General features: G+C 42.6%; 1 protein-coding gene across 10 annotated transcripts in view; it reads right to left on the bottom strand.

Annotated features, from left to right (window-relative positions):
- The window catches only part of HYCC1 (hyccin PI4KA lipid kinase complex subunit 1), a 64,140-nt gene that overhangs the window by 40,317 nt on the left and 8,060 nt on the right, over positions 1-15,763 (bottom strand). The window contains exon 1 of one of the 10 annotated variants that reach the window (XM_064675097.1): positions 4,999-5,102. The exons of 4 other annotated variants lie outside the window; for them this stretch is intronic. The gene's annotated coding sequence lies outside the window, so the exon portion shown is untranslated. 5 more of the 10 variants (XM_064675138.1, XM_064675130.1, XM_064675112.1 and 2 more) reach the window with 5 other exon arrangements.

Raw genomic sequence — 15,763 nt, 5'->3', positions numbered from 1 at the left:
TGAGAGCTCTTATGCCAATCAGGATGGAATACAGCAATACTTAGCAACTTCTGCATCAGCAACAGGCAGGTTTTACTAGTATTGCTTTCACCTAAATTTCTTTGCTACACTTTGATTGCTACATAGCATTTCATGTCATCAGAAGTTAGAGATGGAAGAACACAAACATATATCTGTTTTGAAAAGATAACTCATTTCCAAGTCTTCCTCTCAATAATCAGATGATTCTTCAGCAATGCTCACTATTTCAAATAAATTTAAGACAACTTTCATGCACTCCCTCACTTTTCATGGCATTCTCCACAGACAAAAGTGATGATAATTAAGTATCTGTCCAAATTCCACATGCTTTATTGATTCCAGATCTAATAAATAAGCCTCCTAGTAACAACTGTTTATTGAACCCCCCTGTATTACATTTGTACACCATTTAGAAGTCACACTGAAGCCTTATAAACAGAACCCTTAATTCATCACACAACTACACCAACATCCTCCCGTTTCTGGCACTGCAAGAAAAAAACGGGGTCACTTTCAGACAATTTCAGTACTAATTTGGCTGTAATTTATGTTATGCTGCTCTCATTATCTTTCCAGTTGTTACCAAAGCATGTAAGTTCATGTGGGGATGCGACTAAAGAAATTGCCATAAATAACAGTCGCCCTCATAGACTCAGCCAACATTCTATTTTTAGTCTGCTCCTCTTGAACGTGGCCCTGATTAGGGCAAAGGCTTCACAACAGTTTCACCAGAACTACAAGTAAACACTTCGTATTCAGCATTAGTTTAGAAATGCTATCAATTGAAAACCAGTACAGTTGTTAGATCTTTCAGATGCTGTTTCTGGTGTTTTGGGGGGGAGGTGGGGATGTTGTGTTTATATCCAATCCAGGATTATTTGAGTTTTCATGCTAGCGAAGTTCCAGCACAAGTTCTGAGAGAAATCTGATGATTTTCAGTACAAACAAATGCAGTAGCATTTCACCCCTCGACCTTGCAGAAACTTTTTAAATTTCACCAGTGATTTCAAATAACTTTAAATATTTCAAGTGTCAGTTATTTATAAAGAAAATCTCAAGGGCATGCAGAAGTACTTCATCTTAGAAGTGCATGCATACACTTACACGTTATGGAGCACAGGGAAGAGTCTGGCCACTGCAGGAACTAACAAAACTTTTTAATGGCATGCAGAGCTTGAGCAGCCCAGAAGCTTTAAACACAGCCTTGTAGCAATATGCAGTTGCTACACATTAAAAACATTTTTATACTTTAGTACTCCTTGTCTCCAATAACACTGATCTGACATAGATTTCAGTCCTTATTCTGACACCACTTTGGTTTTGCCTTCCAGGATTATCTCAAGAAGCATTTCAAATAAATTAATCCAATTTAAGTTCCTAACTAACTGTTGTTAATAAAAATTGCTTTAATTCCACCCCATTCTTCACTCCCAAATGTGCATTTAATACACCACCATTTCAATTCTGGCAGCTGAGGACAGCGAACTACCAAGAGGGCTATTTTTCCTGGAACAGAAAACACAGATTTAAAGAAAAGATCTCAGGCTTACAATTCTAATTTAAGTGATCTTTTTTATATATATACTTGCATAATTAAACAGAACAGTATTAACAAATCAAAAGCCGTAATTTTGTTGAGCAGGAAAACTATGAGATTCTAGTAAATCAACAAACTCAAGTACTTCCTACCAAGTACAAATCAACATACTTAAAGACACTGCATATAAAATGCAGGTTTTAAGCACACTGTATTTTCGTAATCCTATGGAAGTTTCAGAGATTACACAGAGTCACTCCAGACAAGCTATTTCACTTCAGAAGATAACCACAGATTGACAGTTTTCAGTTTTTCTAGAGTGTAAGAGATTTGGACCCTAGTTCTCCTAACTTCACTGAAGACTGAGTATACACACAGTCATGGTCACACTGTCAGGCCTCTCATCTCCCATACAGCATGATGGGATCTCCTGTTTAAACTTCATGCATATTGCTCCTGGAAGACTTGGTAACTGGTAACACTGGAAGTAACACACAGGTGCAGTGATTCACACGTGTAACCTCCATTTCTGCTAACAAAACCACCCACACAAATCCTATGGCAGACTGAAGTATAAGCTTTGTGCCCAATCTTCCACTCACAAGAGAGGAAGCGTGCCAGGTGACACAGAGAGCGCATTTGTCAAAGGGAAGGGCTGGGAATGAAACCTGACCTGGTGATTCACCTAACGGATTTAAGTCTAAGCTCTTCCTGATAGAGGCTTTGTATGTTTGCTGAGTGCCCAGGTGATCTTTGCTAAGAACCCAAATGCTACTGCATTTTAATATTCTCATCAATGTAAACATTTAAGCCTCACAAAAGTGTCATCTGAAGGCCTCAAATACTCCACAAGTTCTTAGTCCCTAAGGAAATCCTATGAATTGTGACTTTTCTCTAAGAAATCATGCAGGTTTCTCAAATTATGCATTTTCCATACAACCTGGAAAAAAACCCAGTGTCATATTGGGCGATGATACGTCTGTTTATTTTCTAATTAAAATAGCCAGACATTAGCCAACATTCAATAACTAATAATTTAAGTCTCCAGAATGAACAAGGTGATTCTCACACTGGATGCGTTAAAGTCAGTGACAGGTTAAGAGCCAACCTTATATTTATCTTAAGGTAGAATTTAATGAAAATTGATTTCCTGACATGAACGTGACAAAGGTTCAAGATATCTGGGTTTTACAGGAACACGTACTAAGAATGAGACTAACTCAGTGACTTGGCCCAGTCATAAAATATACATCAGCCAACAGGCTCTTCTCCCAGCTTAGACCCAGCCCCATTGTGCTAAGTACAATACAGATGACATATACCATTTGTAGTGCCCAGCCTTACAATATTTCACGCACATGCTTGTCTGTGATACAAGTCCTTGCAAAATTAGAATCCAAGTGACTTAACTATCCAGCTATGCCTGAGAACATGTCTACCATGGACTATTTCAAGTGAAAGCAAACCCGCCCATTCAGGAGACTACAGCAAAAGTTCAACATAATTCTGTCCCTGAAAACCTTGTTTCTGGGAAGAAGCTTTCTGATTAAATTTAACATGTACCTTTAAAACAGCTCAACGCTGAAAGGAAGTGAATTGCTACAGTTCATAAATCATCCTAAGTAGGACTGAACTTCCTCAAAATTGTCATCTCTCTGATAAAAGGCATGTTAGAGGTGCCTTGTCTCACAAAGAGATTATCACAGAAGAGAAGCAGCTGAGTTTTGCATTTCAAAAGTAGTATTTTCGTATTGTTTTCTTATTCTGGAGGAAAACATGCGTCCAAGAACATTGCCAGAAGAATCTGCAACTCAACTTCAAACTACATTACTTCTACCAAAAGTATTTCACTGATGAAAATAAAACAGATTGGAGATTAATTTGACCACATTATATAATAATACTTACTTTTTGCAACATAAAATAACTTGTTGGAAGGTGGAGAGAACAAAAGCGAAACGCTGGGGGCGGGGGGAAACTATATGATCTTTAAGGTCCCTTTCAATCCAAACCTTTCTATGATTTTGGGGAAAGCCCAAACTTATGAAAAGACACTGCAGCATATAAGTACATTACTGGAGGGAAAAACTTCAGAAAAGGCTTTCAGATGCCATGACATGCAGTCATCAATGTCACTTTACACTTTGCTCCACAAAACTGCTTTTTGCTTCTTTGCAATGTCATTCACGCAAGCTGCCTTCAAAACAAAGTCACCAAACCTGAACTTGCAGCTAACAAACCCAACGGCCAAAAAACCAACATCACTTAACAGAAAATTCCATATTTTTTTCTTCTACAGTCACTTCCTCACTCACTGGCAGCGTATGTTAAAAATTCTGAAAGATATTCAGCAAGACTTCATAATCCTCGAGAACATACATCTCTTCCCTGTGAGCATAAGACTCAGGAGCTTTTTCGGCACAGAGCTGGAATTCAATTGGACGGGAAACAAACGTGATGGCTGTCGGCATTACAGGGAACGAGCCAAATCCAGGGGCTTTACCTCTGCTTTCACCGTTACCTTTACAACACAAAGCAGACAGAAGGTTACTCCCGTTTAACGTGCTCGAAGTTAAACCACGAAGCCCACGCAGACACAAGCCCTGCAGCCTGCGGCTCTTCCTCCCCGGGCACCGCGAACTCTCAGCGGTTGTAACTGTTGCTGCCACCTCTCGCATCCGCACCGCCGGCACCGGACTCGACGCGGCGGCGAAAAAGCCAAACACACAGCTAAGACAGGCTAGAACTAAGATATTTCACAGCTCGCCATCAAACTCTGCCCTAACCCTTCCGATGAAGGTTCACGCGCGCGCCGGGAAGCGCCAGGCACGGCGCTGCCCGCCCTGCTCCGGGGACACGACGGGAGCAGCTCCTTTGTCTCGCCCGCAGCCCCGGCCGCCTTCTCCAGGCGGCACAAGGCGCCGCTGCCCCGCCGGTCCCGAGCGGCCCCGGCGCTGCCGCCGCTTCCCGGCGCTGCCCTTCCCGAGCGGGACCGGGCGCTGGCGGCCACCGCGGCCGGGATGCCGGGGGCGCCCCGGGGGGACTCGCGGAAAGGACGAAGGCTGTAGCCGGTGCCCGGAGCGCCGCCCCGCGGCCCCTCACCGGGGGCAGGGACCCCGCCCTGCCCCTCCATCGCCCCTGGGCACCGGCCCTGCCCCCGGCAACTCCATCGCCCCCTTCCTTCCTCCCTCCCTTCCTCCCTCCCTCCCTTCTCCGCCCGCACCCTCCTGCTCCCTTCGCCCACTGCCGCCCCGGCGGGTCCCGGCCGCCCCAGCCGCGCGCCGCCGGCTGCCCCGGGGCGAGGCGCGGGACCTACAGCCAGAGGGGCTCCGCTCAGCCGGCCGCGAGTTGCCCGACAGCCGCGGCCATCCCGCCGGGATGCGATAGCCCCGGACGGCAAAAAAGTTGTGCCCGCGGGAGCGGCCGCGAGCCGAACTCACCCTCCCACCCGGCGGCTCCGCCGCGGCTGCGACTCAAACTCCCCTCCCGCCGGGAGCGGAGCGCGGGCGGACCCCGCCCGGCCCCGCCGCTGCCTGGCGGCGCCCGCAGCCAACCAGCGCGCGCGGCGCGGTCACGCCAGCCAATGGCGCGGCGGAGCGGGCCGGGCGGGCGCCCCGCTCCACCAATGGGCGGTGAGGGCGGCGGGCCGGGGGGAGCGCGGGGAGGGGGGTGGGCGCTGCCGCCGCAGCCGCCGCGGTGTGGGGGCGCCCCGGGGGCGGGCACGGAAACGAGGGGCCGAGTCATCGCTTCTCAGCCGGGGCTGCATCGGGAACGTGGCTCTGGGGAGAGCTGAGGCGCAGCCCGGGACGCTGGGCAGGGTCGTGCCCCGCGGGGAGATGCGCCCTCCGGGGCAGCGGGGAGCGCCCGCTCGCGAAACTGCCCCTCGAGCGCCGGTGGCAGTGTCCGCTCGGGACACCGGACGGGCGGCAGCGCTTGGGCTGGGCTGCAGGGAGCCGGCACCAGAGGCGTGTGCTCTACCGCCGTCCCATGTCACTCGCACAGTCCCGCTGCCATCGCTTGGACATAAAAAAAGAGCTGGCGGCAGGGGCAGATTCGAGCTTGTGCTGCCCTAGCCCCAGCAGAGGTACGGCTGAAGATCCGAAAGGAATGTTTCCAGGCACCCTGACGGGAACGCCTCGAACTGAACGCCTCTGAAGTTTCATCAGGCATGTCTTAATCATTATTTAGATGCTGGATTCTTATCGGCCTTCTCAAAGTGAAGCAATTGTGAGCAAGTCTAATTCCACAGCACTCCAAGGCCTTTTCAATTACCTTTTTTTTCCTTTTTCTTTTTCTATTGACTTCATCCTTGGAATGCTCTGAAGAGTGATCTTGAAATAAATCTGCATACAGCACAATTAGCTGCTTTTGGTTGTTAAAGTTCAGTTTACATTTTTTTGTTACCAATAGAGTTACTTTGCAAGTGTGCTTTCAGGATGTAAGTTTTAATCCTCAGAAGCACATGCTTATAGTAATCTTCAGGATTAATAAAGATTTAATTAATCACTAATCTAATTGCTCTGTGGTGAAACCGAGGCAAGGAGGGTGTGATTTGATCAGTATCAAATATGATAATGAATGAGCCCAGATTAACACCATCAACATTTACTGTCACAAAGTGCTTCCCATACAGTTACTCATTTAAAAATCATAGTCTTCTGTGCCATGCCAGTCTTCATTTCCTCAATGACTGTACAGGTAGATAACATGTTCACGTACAAGTTTATTGACTTCCCTGGAGCCTTGAACGTGAGAAAATATCAGGTTCAATGCATTTCTTCAAGTTTTCTTGGCCATCCGGCATAGATACATCAGTAACTTTCTATCTGAGCTGTTTCTAGACTTGTGCTATTTTACCATTCACTTCCCTATATATATAGTATATCAATCTATTCACAATAAAATATATGTACTATTTTCAAGGATCTTTTGTAATACAAACTATAATAAATATTGCTTTTAGAATATAAATGTCTTACTAAGCCATTTGTCTTTATAATACTCCCACTGTGTTATGGTCTAAACTCATTCTGCCATCAGTTTCTATGACACTGGATAAAATAGGTCTGTTTTCCTGAAAAGATGGATATTAGTTCCAACAAAGATGTAAAAAAGCTTTATTATTTCACTAAGATGAAGAGAGACAGTTAAATGCCATAATCTTAGGAACAACCAAATGTAGCTTTTTGAGGGAGATAATAACCTTCTACCTTCGAAAGAATACAAATCTGAATCAGAGCCAGAATATTTAATGGTTTGGGGCTTTTTTTAAAGTTCTTTATCTGACTTTCTCTGCCATTATTTCTGCCAACAACATTGCAGGCATACACAGCTTCCATCACAATGCCTTTCCCACCTGCTGCCTATACCTATTCCTGAGACCCTTCTGGGTTTTGTGACCCAACAGTTACACGAAACACCAAATAATTCAGTCTGAAGAGAACCAAGTAGAAGAGACAAGGGTTTTTTTTAACACTCTTCTGTTCCCTGAGCTGGTTTACTGCTCAGTCCTGCAGTTCTGAGAGCAGCATGGACCAAAGAACAAGCAATGGAAGCAAAGATATGGCAATACAGGAGGACGTTATTAGCCTGCATTCTCAGACCCAGTGTCAGTAGGGACGCTGGGTACTGATGTGGCTCGTGACATACTAAGTGACCCTGATAATTGCAATGAGGTACTGAGTTCACACTGTCATTAGTTATTAATTTGTTGTTATTAATGTGTTGTGAGTCTAATGATTAGCAAAAGTAATGAATCATCCACAAACGAAAGGCAGGCAAATTCTTCACATGCAGCAGATAACTGTTCTTCAATGTCATGTCACATTAACAAAAGAAACCAGTTAAGTTATATTACTTCCACAGATTATAATTTTTTAACTCCTGAATTATATTAGTGTTTCAGGCACTCTTATCACATTAGCCTTATATCTTCTAAATGCAAAAAGATGTATGCAATAAATTTTCTTTTTAATGTGTTTATATTTCTATGCAGAGTTGGGCACAGTGCTTACTGCACTTTAGTCTTGAGTTTATGGGAGGTTTTTTTGCCATTAGCAATCCATTTCAAACTGCCCTCTCAGAGGAGGGCTACAAAGAATCAGAACTTTTGTTCCACTTCCCCAGTAGTCAGGACTGCTCAGTGCTGTTTCACAAACAGTATTTCCAGGAAGAAGTCCCCTTTGTATTTCAGAAAACATTGCTCAGAAACATAATTTGGAACCTAGAGCTTCTGCCTTCTTCATAATTTTTAGTCTCCGCCTTTTCATTACAAGTTCTTATATTTAGATATATAATGGAGTTGTAAGCTTCTTTAAAAATAGAAATCCTTGATAAATAAATACTTAACAACCTTAATCTCTGTCATATGACCATGTTCTTAAAGCTCAATTCAACACACAGACCATTTTTAAAAGATAGTACATCTGGACTGTGGGAAAAAAATAGCAGTTATTTCCAGTCATCTGATCTCATACCAAATCCATAGGCTGTGAGACACCAAGAAGGGCACCATTTAGGGAAAGAGACAGAACTCGAGAAGACAATTTGTTAGTCTTCTGTCCCACTGCCAGCCTAGGCCAGGCTGGCTGTGACTGCAGCAACTGCACATGCTGCTAGATGGATGGTAGGACCATCGTGGAGCAGCCCTTCTGTTTTCATTAGGATGGAAAAACACTCACAGCAGAATTAAGAGTAGTCTGTAGTCTTGATTAGGAATTCAGCTTACATTTCCAAAGACACTCAGAACTCACACTGCTCTCCTACAGAGCCTTTGATTAACTCCACTAATTGAAACTACAAGGAAGCATCGAGTCGTCCTTCAAGTCAGCAGAGGTCCAAGAGCTTTGTATCAAATGCAGAGGGCTCTGGAGACTCTTGGTCTGACATTCTCCATGAAAACAGTTTCAGTAATGAAAGCATATAAAAAGTCAGGAAGAAAAAAGTAAGACAATCATGCTGACGTAGGAAGAAAAACAGATATTCTGAAATTTCCTTTCCAATGGAAATAAAATGACAGCACTTTCTGCAAAAACACAAATTCTGCAATTCTTATTTTTGGACCTCTGAAACAACTGACAAATATGATATTTTGACAGTGTCAGATGTTCTGTTTTGACTTATGGTCTTCCTCTTTATATTCTAGTTTCAAGCATAAATAAAATATTTTGATAGTTTTCCCTTGAAAACATGAAAGAAACCAGTATCTTCCTACAAAAAGTTACATTTTATCAAATCCATGTTTTGACAGAAAAATGCTCTAGCAGAAAGCTCTTTACCAGATCTTTCCGGAAAGTGAAAAATCACTAACATCTGTTTGACTCTGAAACACTGAAGAACTCAGTGTCTCAGATTTCTCATGTTTTCACAAAACATTTTAAAGGAAACTGCTCAAGAAAGAAGGACTCTATAAGCATTTTGTTGCTTAATTGATTGAATAAAATCCTCTTACCAGAACTTCAGATTAGAAAAAAAAATACATTAGCATAGAAATATAAAAAAGTATCCTGTACTTCATAATTTACGATGTTTTATTTATTCTAAATAAATATAGCTTTTATCCTATGCTTTTTACTGACCTGGAGTTCTCCTGGCAACCTGGAGAACTCCTTACTTCGTTTTTCTTGGCAAAGCGTATACACAAGCCTAACTACACTATGCCTTTTATTTGCTAATATTGCAAAAGAATATTTATTACAAAAACATTACAGTGGAGTTAAAAACAAATTAGTTAATTTATTCTACTATGCAAAGGCTTCCCAAAATTTAAATTTACATAACTCAAATTTAAAACTGAGTCTGACTTGTTGTTGAAGGCCAGTTTTATAAACAATATGGTCCGTGTCAATATTTTGCACTAAGGGATGATGCTTACACCACTTGAAAATGCAAGGTAATAGCTCCTGATTTTGATTAAATCTTGAGAAGAAAATACTGTAAGAAATTGACAACAGAAAAAGCTTTTTCTAACTGTACCACTAATATAAGGCAAAATTTAAAAAAACATAGCAAGCAAATAATCATAAACATAAATAATACATAAGCTATCCTTACTACACAAGAGCTAGAAAATCCATTACTTCACCACACTTTAAAAGCAGAGGTTAAAAGCACATACATAGGTTTGTAAGCACAGCAGTTCACAAGATAAAATGTTTGAGTGGAAAGACACAAGCATTGCATCAAAGCCTGCGTAGCCCAGAATCCTAGAAACAATCCCTTAAGGTAAGGGAGGGGCAGAGGAGAACAGTGTGGAGATCGCTGTTATGAGATCTACAACCAAACACACAACATCATGACAGAATCAACAGCAGGAAAAGCTGGTTTGGGGAGGGGGGAAGCTAGAAGGAGACAAGGCTCTGCTACAGCAGAGCATCTTCTGTGGCACACGCTCCTTGCAGCGCTACACTCCTTCCTGCTCAGTGAAGTACTAAAAGAAAATCTGTTACCCACCAGGCCTTTTATGCAACATTCCTGCGTTGGTATTAGCAGCTCAATTAAAGTATCACAGCTATTTTAATTATCACAGCTGAGCTGGGTTTCTTTTCCCTAACCACAACTGTTTGTGGTCCCTGGCTGGGGGCTCTTCCTTGCTGTATACACAAGGAGGAACAGGGAGGGCTGGTTCGGATGCTGTGAAAGTAAAAGAGAGAAAGATGAGGAAACAATTGTGCAAGGCAATCCAAGGATTTTTGCATTTTCATGGCTCTTCATGCTCACTAATTGTTACTCCTACAGAAAATTCCTCTTCCAGCCCACGTGTGCTTGGGCACGTTGACAGTATTCTGAGTGTGTATATTTATTGTTTTGCTGCTGGACTACAGAAAAGAAACAGCTCAGTTTACAAGGGCTGTCAGACCCCCAACCAGCCCAAGAGCTGCATATTCTTTTCACGAGAAACTTACAGTCATGGGATGTCTCCCAGTGTTCCAGCCTGCCTCCCAAGAGGCCTGGGGGCTCCCCCATGAGCAGCCCTGTCCCTCTGGGGCAGCATTTGGGGCCAGGGCAGAGCCACTCAGCAGGCCAGTGGTGCTGGGTGTGTACGAGGCTGCCCAGCTGTGCTCACCACTTCCTCCCTCAGCGTGTGTTTAGCTGATGAGAGGCTGTGGTTGGGCTCAGAGCTAACAGCTGACATTTCATTGCTGCTTACTCTTGGGTAATGCTTGTCAGCTTTTCCTTTGAATCACAAGAGCTAGAAGCACACCACACATATTTCTATCGGAAGCTCTCCCTTCTGATGTAATCCTGTTAGCCCAAAAAATCAAAACACTAGAGCCAAGCCCACAAAGTTCATGTGTCTTCTGCTAGCCCAGAGAAGCAGCTTGATGTCCTGCTTGAACACCCTGACACCCAGCTGTATTAGGAAGCCCTTAGTACATGTACAGTGGTTGGCTCCATACAGGACCAGTGGAAGCAGCCCTGAAAAGCAGCACGAATGTGTCTGTGCAGCAACATCTTTTTGGTCTGACCCAACTCCTCTGCCATGGCCCCATCCTCCTCTCAGCTGTAGCTATTCCAGGGTACAGAACCAGCACTGATTTGAAGACTCCACATTTCAAAGAATTTCCCCAGGAAAAGCTAAGGCTTCAGCTACATTACTAAGTTTCATAATCCTGAGAGAGGATAATGTTTATTTTAAAGCCGAAAGGGCAACAAATTGCAAGGCTAAGCTGCAAGGGGGACAGAAAGTAGGAAGTCGTAGAATTATAGAATAGCTTGGGCTGGAAGGGACCTTTAAAGATCACCTTGTCCAACCTCTCTGCAGTGAGCAGGGACACCTTCAACTAGATCAGGTTGCTCAGAGCCCAGTCCAGCCTGACCTTGAATGTTTCTGGGGATGGGGTATCCACCACCTCTCTGGGCAACCTGTTCCCAGTCTTTCACCACTCTCGTCATAAAAATTTCTTCCTTATACCTAGTCTCAATCTACCCTCTTTTACTGTAATAACATTACGCTTGTCCTATCCTGATTATTAAAGACATGCTTTTTTTCCCAGGTTCTCTGGCAGTGCCCAAAGGAGATAACTTACAAAGAAATGCATTCTTTGCACCCCTTTCATTACCCCATTTATTTTAATAGAATTTTATGGAGTTTTTCTGGTATTTTTGCTTACTCAGAGCAGCCAGACAGATGTCTGTTCTTGTTCTGTGAAGAGCATCAGCAGCTTTGTTTTGATCAAATATGTTGTTTTCCTGCCAGTAGAAAGGCTTTCCACTTGGTCAAGGACAAAATTCCAGCCAACAATTTTTTTTTATGAATGTGAACAATGACAAAAATCCTGCCAATAAGACTTGCTTTCCTCTTACTGTGGGAGGTCACAAATTTGTTCTAATTGTTTGGTCATTTCCCCTAGAATTCATAATGTTGGTTGCAGAGACTTGCTTCACTTTCAAAGACTGGACTAAGGAGGAGAAGCAGACTCTTAAGTTAATCAGGCCATTAGTGCTCTGCTTTCTTGCTGTCTGCTTCCCCAAAGCCTGCCATTTTAAAGAATAAAAACTTATTATTCATAGGGCTATTATCTAGACAAAAGAGAACATTCAGATTATGTACTTATTATTTTATATAGCTGCACCCTGTTGATTTTTAGAAAGTCACATTTCAGCTCAGCAGCTTGCTTCATGCAGTTCAGCTTGTGCTATATTTTATCTGACAAATTCTTATATACTGTCAGTCTGTCATGAAGAACACAGACATAGCACTGGCTAAAATTAAAAAGGGACAACATATACTAGATACATATCACATATTCAATCAAAGCTGTTGGGACTTCCAAGGTGGGGAAAGGTGTCTGATATTTTTTTCTAGTCATGAACTTCACAATCTTTCTGAGTAACTCAGATCAGCTATCAAACAATAGCTAAACATATTTTCAATGTGCTTTTCAAATTATTTGTAGATGTGTGTGTTGCAGCCCTGATGCATGTAAAACTGCCAGTGACTGACTTGTCTCTCGACTTTTCTGGGGATTTGATCTCTGTTTGAGGGATTAAAATTATACCTAGTAATAGTACAAGGTTGTGGATTACTCACCGCTCAATAACCATCGCTCACCCAGGCAGCTGTGAACCTTAAAACTGACTGGACGCCAAGCAGCTCAGGTGCTGACACGTGTGGAGAGATTAATTCTTGGTAAAAATAAAGCAGGAAGATTTGGGTTTTCCTTTTAAGGATTTGGGTTTTCCTTTGGAGAAATTATTTCTAAAGAGGATTAGGGTGGAGAGGGGGAAATATAAATGAAAAGATGTAATAGTTTTGAGCAAGGTGTGTCATACAAAAGAAACTATATAGTTGGGGGGGGAAAAAGCAGTTGACAAACTGAGTATTGCACATGTGCGTCTGTCCATATATTTATGTCCACCTTCAGAGCACATAGATATCACTGCCAGAAAACTGCAGCCCTGTGTGACCTGACTGGTGACTGTGTTTTATCAGTCACCATGTTTTTCAAAGCATTATAGAAAGAAAAAGTTCTCCATGAATATTAAGCATTGAGAGAATTACCTTGTTTTGACAAAGTCTATTACAGCAAAGCTTGTTTCCTGCCTTGGCAAAGGAGATTTCATACCAGTATCCCCAACAGTATTCTCCATTGTCACGATGACATCTACTGGAGGGGATAGGGTTGAACATCTATTTCTCTCTACAAAGTATTCAAGCTTCTAACATCAGCAGGGTTAGTGCAGTTTCACACACTGAGAACTACTACAGTATTGAAATGTGTGGAAAGCAATAGGACAATGTCAGTGTTCCAGATACTTTAAATCGCAGCTCCCTCAAGAGACACAAGATAAAAAAAGATTAGAGGAAATCCTTCAAGCCTCATCTGGTATGTGTAAATAAAAATGGCCCTGCCAGATAATTTTAAATTATTACATGAAAAGAGAAGAAATCTCTTAAATATCTATTGAAAGAGTCAATAAGCATTAACTGTACAATAATACATGTTACTGTGGCACTCCCAAGATATGCTAATCTGAAACACAGCTTTGTTAAAACAAAGGAGCTATGCAAAACAGTATGAATTAGAAAAAAAAATATATGCAACACTTTACATGTGAGGTTTTTAATTTTCTCCACAATAAAAATACTATATGTTGGTATGAAAAATAGTATATATTCGTGCTACATTTTCACTTCATATTTGCAAATGCAAACAGATCTTCACAATAGCTGAGAGCTGAGAATGAGTATGTTTTCTGAAGCATCACATCTAACTTCTTTTGTTGGAAATGAATTTCTGCAATTTGTTTAACTGAAACTGGAGTCACCAACCATTCAAGATGCTTTGTCAAAATAAAAATTTTCAGGGAAGTACTCTTGTTTTCCTTTAAGCCCATTCATCACTGTTGGACTATGGCTGCACCTTGGCAGCCTCCTCCTAGCCTGTGGAGGTCCTCCACCTGGATGAGGGACAGCATATGCCAAGTTACCCTATGGTCCTCTTGTTCACTCTATTCTGTTCCTTTTCAATGGAGAGGAGCAGAGAATAATTACGTGGGACAAATTCTGTGTGCTACTGGTGGCATCTGCAGGCTCAGTCTGTGTCTGGGATGGAGAGGGTACATGTGGATTCTGGCTGTTGCTTCTGAGTAAGTTTATAGAGGAATTTCCCAGGAGAGAAGTGTGCACTCCAGACCAGATTTTGCCAGGAAATCAAAGCAAACAAAACCAGTCCTGGTCAAATAAACTTCTGCTATAACGCTACACAAACCCAGATTCATGGGAAAAAAATAACAAAAAAAAAGAAAGGGCTTTAATTAACAAAAGATTTTTTTTTTCCTCCTGGAGTTCCCCTTTCCTTCTCATGCAGGAAGAGAAACAGTAACAGGTGCCTGCAGATGAGCAGGTGGTCTGAAATGAATGAACTTTTCAGAAAAACCACAATATACAAAGTCAGGAAATTTTTTCCACGTGAAGGAAATTCACTGTAATAATGATGAGAGTTGATGAACAGAAGAATAACATGAAGGAATCATTTCAGTTGGCATCAGTTGTGAGAGAAATGTGATGGAAAACAAGAGGAGAGGAAATAGAGCCTAGAGAGGGTGTCACAGGGGGCTTTGACAGCAAGGCCCTGGATCTTAAACTTGGCAACAGGTAGAGAGACACCAAAGGCTTCAAACTGCAAAATTAGATCTAGATACTGACAGCAGTGTGAGATAATGCAGGACAAACTGGGAAGAAGCAATGTCTGCAGCCAGGGGTCCAACAAGGAAGAGAACCGCATATGACACATGCTGTGCATCTGCTCAGTCTACAAATGGGTAGGAATCCTGATGTGCCCTTTGTCAAACTTCCAGACCATGCCTGCTCTGGATTTCAAGTTGTCTAGAAACTTGGCAGCAGATGACTGCTGCTAAAAGCAGCCATCTACTGCCCAAGGTATTAGGGTTGGCAGGCTGGGAACGTGCTGTCAATGAACGTTCTGAAAGGTACTAGTCACAAGCTGAAAGAAAACCACCACACCTCTATTAAAAAGAAGAGAAGATGCTTCAAAAGGATTTGGCCAACAATGAAGATAAGTCACACTTCTGGGAAACACTATTGCCTTTTCTTTGAAGGACATCATCCACATAGCTGGAGTAATAGTTACAAGAACTACTAGTACATGCAACTATCTAACACCCCCATTCATCAAATACTACCCTTATGAGGATTATACATATCACAGAGGAGGAGACAGAAAAAGGCAAAATCACAGATCTGGAGTAGGAAAAAGACATGAAGGGAAGAACATCTCTCTCTCTCTCTCTCTCTTTTTTTTTTTAAAGGGGGAAAGTTGCTTATTAGCATTGCTATAACTCTGACCACAGTCTGAACAAGTTTCTTCCCACATCCCAAGGCTCTAGCTATCATCTTTTTTGTGTGTGTGATGACATATCATAATGCTTCTGTTTTCTGCTGGGGCCCTGTCTGCACTTTCCAGACTACTAGTTATGGCTCCCCTAGTCCTTCACATATAACTGTACTTCTGTTTTCTCTGCTGTTAGTGACACGTGTGAAGAACAGCAAGCTTAAATCATGTTATCTGTTATTTGCATATGAAAGATAAAGATATCTTTAAACCATGAAACTGTCCACATGTACAGCTATTAGGTTTGCTGTTCTCCTGGCCCATGAAGGCTGTGCTAAGGGAGAAGACACTGCCTGAGCATTCTCACGCCATTCAAGGAGTTGCACACACACCACCCAAGACCTCAACT

Source organism: Pseudopipra pipra, chromosome 1 (genome assembly GCF_036250125.1).
Source record: "Pseudopipra pipra isolate bDixPip1 chromosome 1, bDixPip1.hap1, whole genome shotgun sequence".
NCBI classification, from domain to species: domain Eukaryota; kingdom Metazoa; phylum Chordata; class Aves; order Passeriformes; family Pipridae; genus Pseudopipra; species Pseudopipra pipra.
This window is presented reverse-complemented; position numbering and strand designations above follow the sequence as displayed.